Below are 12,655 nucleotides of genomic sequence, written 5' to 3' on the forward strand. Positions count from 1 at the left end.
ACTAAAAGTGGGGCAGGGTGGGGTTTGGGGTGGGGGAGGGTGGGGTGGCATTGAAAATCAAAGACACCATTACGTTGGTAGAAAGGATGCTTGATAAGGACTCGTGTACTGAGGTAGCATGGGAAGAGGTTAGAAACAAAAACGGAGAGGTCACCCTGTTGACAGGTCTCTATTGCCCTCTGAAAAGTTCCAGAGATGTAGAGGAAAGGATTACAAAGATGATACTGGATAGGAGCGAAAGTAACAGATTAGTTGTTATGGAAGAATTTATCTTTCCATATATTGACTGGAAACGCTACAGTTCAATAACTTTGTACAGGTCAGTTTTTGTCCAATGTGTGCAGAGTGGTTTCCTGACACCGTATGTATATAGGCCAACAAATTCCGTTATCACGTTTTACATTAAAAAGTTGATTCTGATACGAAAATCGTAATATTATTATTATTTCTACTGTTAATATTTTTCCTAGCGAATTAGACAAGACATGCCAGGCATCTCTTTAAGGTTTTATAATTGAAATCTGGGTCCATGATTATTTACCAAATATTTAACTCGAACTTATTACTATTTTAAATAGTTTCAAAGGCGCAGCTCCCTTCTGAAAGATAACCTGAGTAGCTGGTTTTGTGGATGAAAAGAATCCTGACTGAAATCAGAATAAGTTACCTTTACTCGTGATTCTTCAAAGTTTTTATGCTATAATTTCATTATTTCATCTGTGTTCTGTTACAAATCATCATTTTTTCAATACAAGAACTTTCTTTATCACTAGGTTGACATGTTTCAGAATCTTGCGAATCAGATTATCCTTTCTTTTGCCTTGGAATTATTTCCTTCTCAAAGGTACTTCTTTCACTAATGCTGAAGCAATTAATTTAATTTCTGTCTATTTTGTGGCTCTTCAGAAACAGACAGCTGAAGTAGACGTTTACATTTCCGCCACTCCATGTCCCTAAAAAAAGGCAGCTCCAACTCTCACTATGATCTGCCAGAACTGTATATAAACAAACAGTGTCACTCTACTTAGATACATGCGACAATGAATCCTATCAAACCCAAATGAAACCAAACCTTATGATCGAGAGAGAGAAATTGTCACAAGGTCAATACACCCAGATGAAACCTCTGCAGCCTGCCACATTCGGCCAAAAATCGTGATAGACGATGAAGCAACTAACTGGTGGAGTGGTCTCCACAATTATTCCCATTCTATCAATGCATCAGCTCTGCAAATCAGTGTAAAAAAAACAAGGAAATAGTATCTGTACTATTCTAGCCAGCGGTGTTGAGTGGATGATTCAACTCACTGTCATCATGATGCCCACAGAATCACAAATGCCAGTCTTCAACTAATTTGATTCGCTGCACATGACATGACGAAACAGCTGAACACAGCAGATACGACAACGGCAATGGGCTCTGACCCCATTCCTGCATTAGGACTGAAGACTCATGCTGCACAACAAGCCGTGTCCCTGGGGAAGCTGTTTTCTTCTAACTCTAACTCTGACACCACCCTGGCAATGTGGAAAATGACTCAGCTATGTCCATTTTATAAGAGGGGAATAATTATAATCTGACCAATTACAACCCCCTCAGTCTCATCACGATAGACAAATTGGGAGTTCTTTTTGACAGAGCTGTCAAGCGGCACAGACATAACTTGCACAGTGTGGTTTCCAATAGGTTCCCATGTGGAGATGATGCTGTTGTGGAAATGTCACTGGATTAATAATCCAGACCAAGCTAATGCTCTGGCAGCTGGTGGAAGTTAAAAACAATTAATAAAATATCGAGATCTCAAATCTGGTGTCAGTAACAGTGACCTTGAAGTCAATGTAGTTTGTAAACAACAATTTGCTTTTCCAATGTACTTTCAGGAAGTGAATCTCCTGTGTTTCCTGGTCTGCCTAAACGTGACACCGGACACAGAGAGATGTGATCAAATCTACAATGGTCTCTGAAAAGGCCAAGCAAGACACTCTATTGTATCAAACCTCTCCGAGGTCTTAAAATATAAAACCAGACAGAACACCCAGTCCCAGCCTCAATATGGATAAGGGAACGGGAAGCACAGTCCTGTTGACCCTGCAGAGACCTCCTTCCTAACATATGCGAACTTGTGACAACATTTACAGAGCGTTCCCACAGACAGCACAGAAACATCGGGAATGGAATAGGCCATACAGCACATTGAGCCTGCCCCATTTTAGTTAATGTCTGAACATCTCCTCAATGCACTTTCCCCACACACTGTACACATTCCATAATGTGATTAACCTTGTGAAGCTATAAAATAGGAACTGCGGTAGTCCCTTTGGTCTGTCGAGTTTGCTATCCAATTCAATATAATGATGGCTGACCCTTTATTTCTACACCGTACTCCTACTCTGTCTCCCATCCTTTCGGTGTCTGGACATCCTTATTAGTCTTTAGTGCCTTGTCTTCCACAGCCTAATGTGAGAGAAAATTCCGAAGTTCACCAGTCTCTGAGTGCAGACAATTATTCTTATAAAAATGCAATATGACCTGTCTGCACCTAATACTGTGGCCCCTTGTTTTAGACGTCCCAGCCAGGGGTATTATCATCACTGTGTTCAATCTATCTAACCCTGTCAGAGTTTTATATATTCCTCTGAGATCTCCACTCATTTTCCTAAACTCCATGGAATACTGGCTCAGTCGCCCCAAGCTCTGCTCCCACAAAAAGTCTGTCAACCCAGAGATCAGTCTGGTCATCCTTCGCTGCACTCCCTCAATTTAAGGTTTGTACTTTATTAGGTACGGAGACCAAAACTGCACACAATACTGCACAATGTTCGAGTAAAAGTCTCACCAAAAGCCTGAACAGCTGTACTGAGACACCTTACTCCTGGACTCAAGTCCCCCTGAAATGAGGGTCAACACCCCATTTATCTTCCTGACTGCTTTCTGCTCCTGCAATATTGCTTTCAGTGACTGGTGTACAGGGAGATCCAGATCCTTTTCAATGTTACAGCTCCCCACTCGGTGGGTCTGCGTAAACTGGTCTGTGTGCCAATGTATTCCCAGTGTTCGCTTCTGTCTTCAGAACTCTCTGCCCTGCAAGGAACTCAGAGGTCTGTCCAAACAATAACAAAAGAAAACTGCAGTTCCCTTTATAGATCGACATTTCTCAACCACTCCCTTTTCAAATAGTTGGCTGGCATTTTAGTGTTTCCCAACAAAGAAGACAACACCACACTGCTCTTCATCTGTCACATGTTTACTCATTCACTCCATTTGTTTCAATCACCTTGAAGTTTTTTCACATCCTCCTCACTTTCCAACATCCTAGTTCCGTCAGCAGACTTGGAAACTTTGCACTTGATTCCCTCAACGAGATGTTTGAGATGTATTGTGAATATCTGGCGACTCAGCACCAATCATTGAGATGCCTCATGAGCCTTCCAAACTGAAAAACATCCATTTGTTCCTACTCATTGTTTCCTGTCAACACTCCCATTTTAAAACCATGTTCATACATTTCCCCCAACTCATGTGCTTTTACTTTGCACACGAGGATTGGGACTCTATTAAATGTCTTGCTGAAAATCCAAGTTTAGTGCCTCGATTGTTTTTTTTTCTGTAATTAATCTACCAGTCAGTTTCTGAAATATGTTTCCCATTTCATCAATGTGTGTTATTTTTTTCTATGCCCATTATTTTCAGTTCCAGTAATTTCACCAAATTAGTTGATTTACTAATTTCATTCAATATAATTTTCTCATCAGACTCAGGTTTTCTCCTATTGATGGGAAGGCTTTATTTATGTATTTTACTGTGAAGACAGAAGTAAAGTAGTTGTGTCATGTTTCTCTGTTCTCCATTCTCCATTTCCTGTTTTCAGACTGTAAGGAAGCTGAAACTCTGACTAAAAAGAACAGCTGTTGTCTATTCACCCTGTCCATGTCCCTTGTAATATTAAACCTGAATTACTTACCCACTCAACTTCCTGGCTCCAAAATAAATAACTCAAGCTTATCCAGCCTCTCTCCACAGCTCATAAGCTCCATCCCAGGGAACATCCTGGTGAATAGCCTCTGCTCCTCATCCAGTGCAATCACATCCTTCCTGTAATGTGACTCCCAGAACTGCACACAATATTTCATTTGGCCTAACCATATAAAATTCGTATAATCTTGGGTCAATGAATAAAGGCTTTATCTACAGCCATGCTGAACACATCAATTATCATATCCAGTCACATTCAGAAATGTGTGGAGAAGCACCCTCTGAGCTTCCTTGTGTGGTGCTATTCTTTGAGTATTCCTCTGTCTGGTTCCTTCTTCCAAAGTGTATCACCTCATATTTATCAGGGTTACATTCCATCTGCCATTGGTATGACCATATGACCATTCCATCTGTACCTTCCTGTAACATAAGACCTTCCTCCTCACTGCCAACCACCCGGCCAATCTTTGTGTCAAACACAATCTTACTTATCACATTCCCTCTACCCAATTCACATTCATATCAATTATGAATATCACAAATAATAAAGGAAACAGAACGGATCTCTGCGGTACACCAGGGGAAATTGGGCTCCAGTCACAAAAACAACATTCTAACATGAAGTTGAGTTTGGATACAACTTGATAAGTCACTAATAGGCCCTACATGTTCTCTGGTTGTTCTATTCCACTTGATATTCGTGAAGAATATCTGGGGATTCTCCTTAATCTTGCCCTGCCAGCAGGCTTCCATGCACCTCTGTTAGTCAGTCCCCTCCGAGGGAAGAATTTCCTCCTTATTACGTCTCAAATGTAATATCCCTTATCCTGTCATTATTTGCCTTAAATATCGAGTAGACAGCAAGAGAAACATCCTATTCATTTCCACCTCATCACATGTATCATAGATTGTTGAAATTTCACTGCGATCACCTCTTATGCTTTGAAACTGGAGAGTTCGCAAGAAAAATCACCCCATCAGAAAATCTTGTCATCAGAGGAATTAATCTGGAGAATGTCCATTGGACGTCCTCTATGATCAGTGTACTCTTTCTAGATTAGGTCACCAACACTGCACTCAATACCTCAGGTACACTCTCACCAACACTCTATGGAACGGCTTTATGATGTCTTTGTGAATATTCTGATTCGCTTAAACAATATCCAACCTAACTTTAACTTTCCAATTACACGTATTCCTCCAATTACCATACAAACTAATTGCATTTACGAACTCACTGTGTGAGTTATAGAGTCATAGAGATATACAGTATGGAAAATTACCTTTTAGTCCAATCTGTCCATATCTAGCAGTCTAGTCCCACCTGCCCGCACCAGGCCTATATCCCCCAAACCCTTCCTATTCATATAACCATCCAAATGCCTTTTAAATGCAGCAATTATACCAGCCTCCACCACATTCTCTGGCAGCTCATTTCATACTCGTACCACTGTCTGTGTGAAAATGTTGCCCCCCTTAGGTATCTTTTACATTTAGATCAGATTGCTCACAGTGTGGAAATAAATCCACACCGATCCGCTGAAGCGCAACCCACCCAGACCCATTCCCCTTCACCAAACTCTGTGGGCAAATTAGCATAGCCAATTTACCTAACCTGCACATTTTTGGATTGTGGGAGGAAACCCACGACGACACGGGGAAAATGTGCAAACTCTACACAGAGAGTCGACCGTGGCGGGAATTGTGAGGCAGCAGTGCTAACCACTGTGCCATCGTGCCGCACAACATCTTTCTCCTCTCAACCTAAACCCTTTAGTTCTGGACTCCCCGAACCCAGGGAAAAACATTTTGTCTATTTACCCTGTCCATGCCCCTCATAATTTTATTCATCTCTATAAGGTCAGCCTCCGACGCTCAAGGGAAACCAGTCACAGCCTAGACAGCCTCTTCCTATAGCTCAAATCCTCCCAGCCTAGCAACATTCTTATAAATCTTTCCTGAACCCTTTCAAGTTTCACGACATATTTCCAAATGGAAGGAGACCAGAATTGCACGCAATATTCCAACAGTGGCCTAACCAGTGCCCCGTACAGCCGCAACATGACCTCACAACTCCAATGCACAATATTCTGATCAATAAAGGAAAGCATACCAAACGCCTTCTTCACTATCCTATCTACCTGCGACTCCACTTTCAAGGAGCTATGAACCTGCACTCCAAGGTCTCTTTGTTCAGCAACATTCCCATTAATCTTATAATTAAATGGTAAAAGTCCTGCTAAAATTTGTTATCCCAAAATGCAGCATCTCGCATTTATCTGAATAAAATCCATCTGCCACTTCTCAGCCCATTGGCCCATCTGGTCTAGATCCTGTTGTAATCTGAGGTAACCCTCTTCGCTGTCCACTACACCTCCAATTTTGGTGTCATCTGCAAACTTACTAACTGTACCTCTTACGCTCGCATCCAAATCATTTATGTAAATGACAAAAAAGGGATCCAACACTGATCCTTGTGGTACTCCACTTGTCACAGGACTCCAGTCTGAAAAACAACCCTCCACCTCCACCCTCTGTATTCAAACTTTGAGCCAGTTCTGTATCCAATTGGCTAGTTGTCCCTGTATTCCGTGAGACCTAAACTTGCTCACCAGTCTCCCATGGAGAATCTTGTCGAACGCGTTACTGAAGTCCGCATCGATCAAATCTACTGCTCTTCCCTCATCAATCCTCTTCGTTACTTCTTTAAAAAACTCAATCAAGATTGTAAGATATGATTTCCCACGCACAAAGCCATATTGACTATGCCAAATCAGTCTTTGTCTTTCCAAATACATCTACATTCTGTCCTTCACGATTCCCTCCAACAACTTGCCAACCACCGACGTCAGATTCACTGGCCTATAGTTACCTGGCTTGTCCGTACCACCCTTCTTAAACAGTGGCACCACGTTTGCCAAACTCCAGTCTTCTAGCACCTGTCCTGTGACTATCAACGGTACAAATGTCTCAGCAAGAAGCCCAGCAATCACTTCTCTAGCTAACCACAGAGTTCTAGGGTGCACCTGTTCAGGTCCTTGGGATTTATCCACCTTTACCCGTTTCAAGACATCCAGCACTTCCTCCTCTGTAATATGGACATTTTTCAACGTGTAACCATCTAAATCATGATATTCTATATCGTCCATATTCGTTTCCAAAGTAAATACTGATGCGAAATACTCGTTTAGTATCTCCCCATTTTCTGCGGCTCCACACAAAGGCCGCCTTGTTGATCTTTGAGGGGCCATATTCTCTCCCTAGTTATGATTTTGTCATTAATGTATTTGTAAAAACCCTTTGGATTCTCCTTAATTCTACTTGTTAAAGCTATCTCATGTCCCCTTTTTGCCCTCTTGATTTCCCTCTTAAGTATACTCCTACTGCCTTTATACTCTTCTAAGGATTGGCTCGATCTATCCTGTCTATACCTGACATATGCTTCCTTCTTTTTCTTAACCAAACCCTTTAGTTATCCAGCATTCCCTATACCTACCAGCCTTTCCTTTCATCCTAACTGGAATATACTTTCTCAGGATTCTTGTTATCTCATTTCTGAAGACTCTCCATTTTCCAGCCGTCAGTTTACCTGTGAATATCTGCCCCCAATCAGGTTTTGAAATTTCTTGCCTAATACCGTCAAAATTGGCCTTTCTCCAATTTAGAACTTCAACTTTTAGATCTGGCCTATCCTTTTCCATAATTATTTTAAATCTAACAGAATTATGGTAGCTGGCCCAAAGTGCACCTCCACTGACACCTCAGTCACCTGCCCTGCCTTATTTCCCTCGGGCGGGTCAAGATTTGCACCTTCTCTAGTACATTCATCCACATAATGAATCAGAAAATTTTCCTGTACACACTTAACAAATTGCTCTCCATCTAGACCCTTAACGCTATGGCAGGCCCAGTCTATGTTTGGAAAGGTAAACTCTCCTACCCTAATCATCCTACTTTCTGATAGATAACGGAGATCAACTTACAAGTTTGTTTTTTAATTTCCCTCTGACTATTAGGAGGTCTATAATACAATCCCAATAAGGTGATCATCCCGTTCTTATTTCTGAGTTCGACCCAAATAACTTCCCTGGATGTATTTCCAGGAATAGCCTCCCTCGGTACAACTGTAATGCTATCCCTGATCAAAATGCCACTCCCCCTCCATTCCTGCCTCCCTTTCTATCTTTCCTATAGCATTTGTATCCTGGAACATTTAGCTGCCAGTCCTGCCCATCCCTGAGCCATGTTTCTGAGATTGCTATGATATCCCAGTCCCATGTTCCTAACCATGCCCTGAGTTCATCTGCTTTCCCTGTTAGGTCCTTGCATTGAAATGATGCAGTTTACTTTATTAGTCCTACCTTGTCCCTGCCTGCCCTGACTGTTCGACTCTTTTCTGTTCTCAGTTGTACCAATCTCAGATTGATCTATTTCCACACTATCTCCCTGGCCCCCTCCCGCTTTACTAGATTAAACCTTCCCGAGCAGCTCTAGCAAATCTCACTGCAAGTATATTCGTCCCCTTCCAATTTAGGTGCAATCCGTTCTTCTGGCATAGGTCCCTTCTACCCCAAAATAGATTCCAATGATCCAAAAATGTGAATCCTTCCCTCATACACCAGCTCCACAGCCATGCATTCATCTGCTCTATACTCCTATGCCTGCTCTCACTTGCTCGTAGCGCCAGGAGTAATACAGATATTACTACTCTCGAGAACCTCCTGTTTAAATTTCTGCCTCACACCCTGCAATCTCCTTCCAGAATCTCAAACTTTTTCCTTCCTATGTCGTTGGTTCCAATGTGGACAATGACCTCTGAACGGCCCCTCTCCCCCGTGAGAATATTCTGCACCCTTTCTGAGACATCCTTGATCCTGGCACCAGGGAAGGAACAAACCATTCTGCTTTTTCTCTGCTGATCACAGAAACATCTGTCTGCACCTCAGACTAGGGAGACCCCGACCGCAATTGACCTCGTGGAATCTGACGTACTCCTTGTTGCATTAGACACAGTCCCACTACCAGAAATTTGCCTGTCGTGCTACATTCCCCTGTGAATCCAATCCCTCACCCCGACATTTTACAAAACAGCATATTTATTTGAAATGTGCAGCAGCCCCAGAAGACTGCTGCACTAGCTGCTTACCTCTCTTACGTTTCTTGGAGTTAACCCATCTCTGTGACTGCATCTGAGACATTCTCTCCTTCCTATAACTGCCATCCATCACATACTGTTGCTGCTATAAATTCTTCATTGTCACTAACTGTCTCTCCAACCGATCCATTCGATCTGATAGGAGTCGCAACTAGAAGCATTTATTGCAGATATAATCCGCAGTAACACTTAAATCCTCAAACTCCACATCTGACAAGAAGCGCATATGATTCTACTAAGGCGATTTGTGCTCTTTCACAATCTACAGACCCAGAAACACAAAACTGTCTTATTCCTCTACAAAACACTGGCCCAGGTTAAATTAATATTTATGGTTTATATTTTAAGATTAATCAAGAGATATATCTCAGAAAATATATAATTAAGGAAGAACCCACTCTACGATTTTCTGCAGATTTTCTGGAGGACACAGTTAAAACAATTCACTTATCTGGCTGGGGACATTACCCAAACAGTTCCTCCAAACCAGTTGCAAATTTCACTGTTTGTTAATTTTACGAGACACACTCCAATATCGAGCGATACATGAATTCAAACTATTTTGGCAGTAACTGCGCAGGTACATTGTCCTGTCAGTTTCTCCCCCTCACCATGTGCTTCCTTAGTCTGTTCCTTTCCCTCTTAAAACCACTGTTGTTTTGATTTTTTTCCCTAAAGTTCCAAAATAATGCAACAGCATACAAAGCAGAAATTGCTGCTCCTGGAATTCGAGGAAATCACCTTCAACACCTAAAATGCCTTAAAAAAGCAGCAGCTGTTAGAGCCAGAAATTCTTCCCGCCCAGACTTCTGAAAATCCAAATAAACTACTTCCACTGGTTGTCCGTGGTCTATGCTGCAAGAAATAACTCCGAATTCCGAAGTTTGTCAGGCATGATTTCTGTGTCAGAAATGCATTGTGATTCGTGCAATTTCGCTGTTCATTTCTAAGTTCCCAATATCATTTCTTATATAATGGAATCTAAATGTTTCCCTACATATGTCAAATTGGTCTGCAGTCCTCCACATTATCTCTTTCTCCCTGTGTACATGGATGGATCATGTTTACTACCTTTCAGTTATCTACAAGGGCTTATGGTCTTTGCAGGTTCTATAGTACAATAGAACACAATCACTGACAGTTCAATTAATATGCTGTTTTATTTCTGACATTTTTATATGAAGTATATCTGGCCCATCAGACTTAACAATGATCAATCTAGCGCCATTTTCAAGTACTGCCTTGTTACTGATATGAATTGGTTTCATGTCTTTAATCCACAAGTCCCAGGTGATTACTTGCTTCACACGGAGATTTCCTGACGCTTTCTCCATGAAGACAGATGCAAAATAGCTGTTTAGTTTCTCTGCCATTTCCTTGTTCCCCACAATAAATTCTCCTATACCTCACAAATTTCCACCTTGGCCTTACTTTCGTTTTCTTTGGTACATGGATCGTAGATTTGAGCAGCCTTTGTGTTTCCTGCTTGTTTGAATTCAGGTGCTTTTTAATTTCCTAACACTCTCTTCATCCTTATTTCCAGAAAAGTAAATCTCTCAGAATGTTTAGATTTGCATAAAATCTGGAATTCTTCTGAAGCTGCTTCATTAGATTTAACACAATCATTAATTTCTTACCTAAACCTTCAATGAGTCCGCTTCCCTTTCTTTGATGTTTGTAACTTAGTGATATATACATATTTTTCAGACTTTACACTGTTTGTCTCACACTAAATGTCATTTGTATTTTTCCAATTCACTTGGCCCTCTAGCCTTCGGGTTTCCATGATATTTGAGTGTAATGTTCAAACATTCTATATTGCCGTGTAAAATGCAGCATATTAATGTCACCCTTGCCCAATAGCTTCCTCAGAGCACGGTAAGTAATTAGTCCTTCTGACCACGCAACACCACGCCTGAAATAATCTGCTCTCTACTTTGGTTCACAACATACTCTTCAGCCTACCTCATATACACTTATGAAATGTATTTTTCACAGCATTAGTAATCATTTAGTTAACGCAGTTTCGATGCAATTTTAGATCATCCAGTATTACTGCACACCCACGATATTTGCATATCTTATTTTCAGAGAATCGGATGATCAACAGTTTTGGTTTAGATATGTAAGGTACCAATGTTTGTTCCTCCTTGTTGTTTTCAAGATCCATACAAACATATTCAGAAGAAGCTGAGGGATGTACTCTGTGATGTTATTAATGATAGACGTGGAGAAGACATGGGGAAAGCCCACCCCGATGGTGAGATGATCTGAAGAAATGCCCATCAATTCAGGACAACATCAATAACCTTCCCCGCTCTGCAAAGACAAATGTCTCCCTATTCTCTCTACTTCCTCACACTCTCTGTATATCTGTTACAGCACCTACCCCCGAACAAGGCTCTTGCTCCACCAGTCACACTGTTGCATGCAACACTCGCTTTCCTTCACTTTCTCTATCACTGAATGCAAATCGAGATTGAATTTATTGTTTTGCCAACGTTGAACCAGTGAGACAATTTGATGCTGGGGATATAAAGATGCAAACATTTTCAAAATTTGGAAGAGAGCAGATGCCATCGAGACGGAAGAAGCCTGGGGATCAACCATCTTGCTCCGCAAGAAATTAGGAAATCCTCACTATCATAGATAATTTTTCATATGAAACATATTCACAGTAAACAAAAATACGACGACACAGGAAATTCAGCAGACGGTAGAGTAACATCACAGAGGACAGCAGTCGCTGTGTGGTTTTGAAATCAAGTTGATGTAATCTTCATGAGTGTCTAATTGAAACAGCATATTGTTATACAGTTGGGGGCAGTTGTGTGGTGATGGGGTGGGGGGTGTTGCTTAAAGTTGCAAATAGTTGTGGAATAATGTTCACTTTTACAGTTAAAAATAAATTGGCGTTATTTTCTTTAAATACTGGAATTTGGGAGTTCTCTGTTATTCAATTCTAACAGATTTCTAGGTGAGTTGAACTTTCCTGAGTGTTTGGTTTAATTAATAGAGGCGTTCACTACCATGTTGCAACATTTGTAAAGACCAATAGAGAGCAAAAAAAAAAGAAACAGGAGTAAGGAGTTAGAAGATTAAATATAAAAAAATACTGTAAGAGCTTCTTTCGATATGGAAAGGGCAAATGAGAGGCAAAAATGGGCATCTGATTGCTAGAAATTGACACAGGAGAGATAGTAATGTGGAACAAGGAAATGGCTGAGGAGATGAAAAATTACTTCGTGTCAGCCTTCACGGTTGAAAACATGAGTAATATCCCAAAAATTGAAAAGACTTAGTGGACATACTTGAGTAAGGTGGCCATCACCTAGAAGAAGGTGCTGTAAAAACGGAATGGTCTGAAGGTAAGATAAATCAACTGGACCAGATGGACTCCACTCCAGATTTCTAAGGCAGATAGCCGATGAGACAGTGGAGGCGTTGGTGGTGAACTGTCAGGAATCTCTCGAATCAGGGAGATTCCCAGTGGACTGGAAAATCGCTAACGTGATACCGCTGTTTAA

This window comes from Hemiscyllium ocellatum, unplaced genomic scaffold (assembly GCF_020745735.1).
Source record: "Hemiscyllium ocellatum isolate sHemOce1 unplaced genomic scaffold, sHemOce1.pat.X.cur. scaffold_212_pat_ctg1, whole genome shotgun sequence".
NCBI lineage: Eukaryota > Metazoa > Chordata > Chondrichthyes > Orectolobiformes > Hemiscylliidae > Hemiscyllium > Hemiscyllium ocellatum.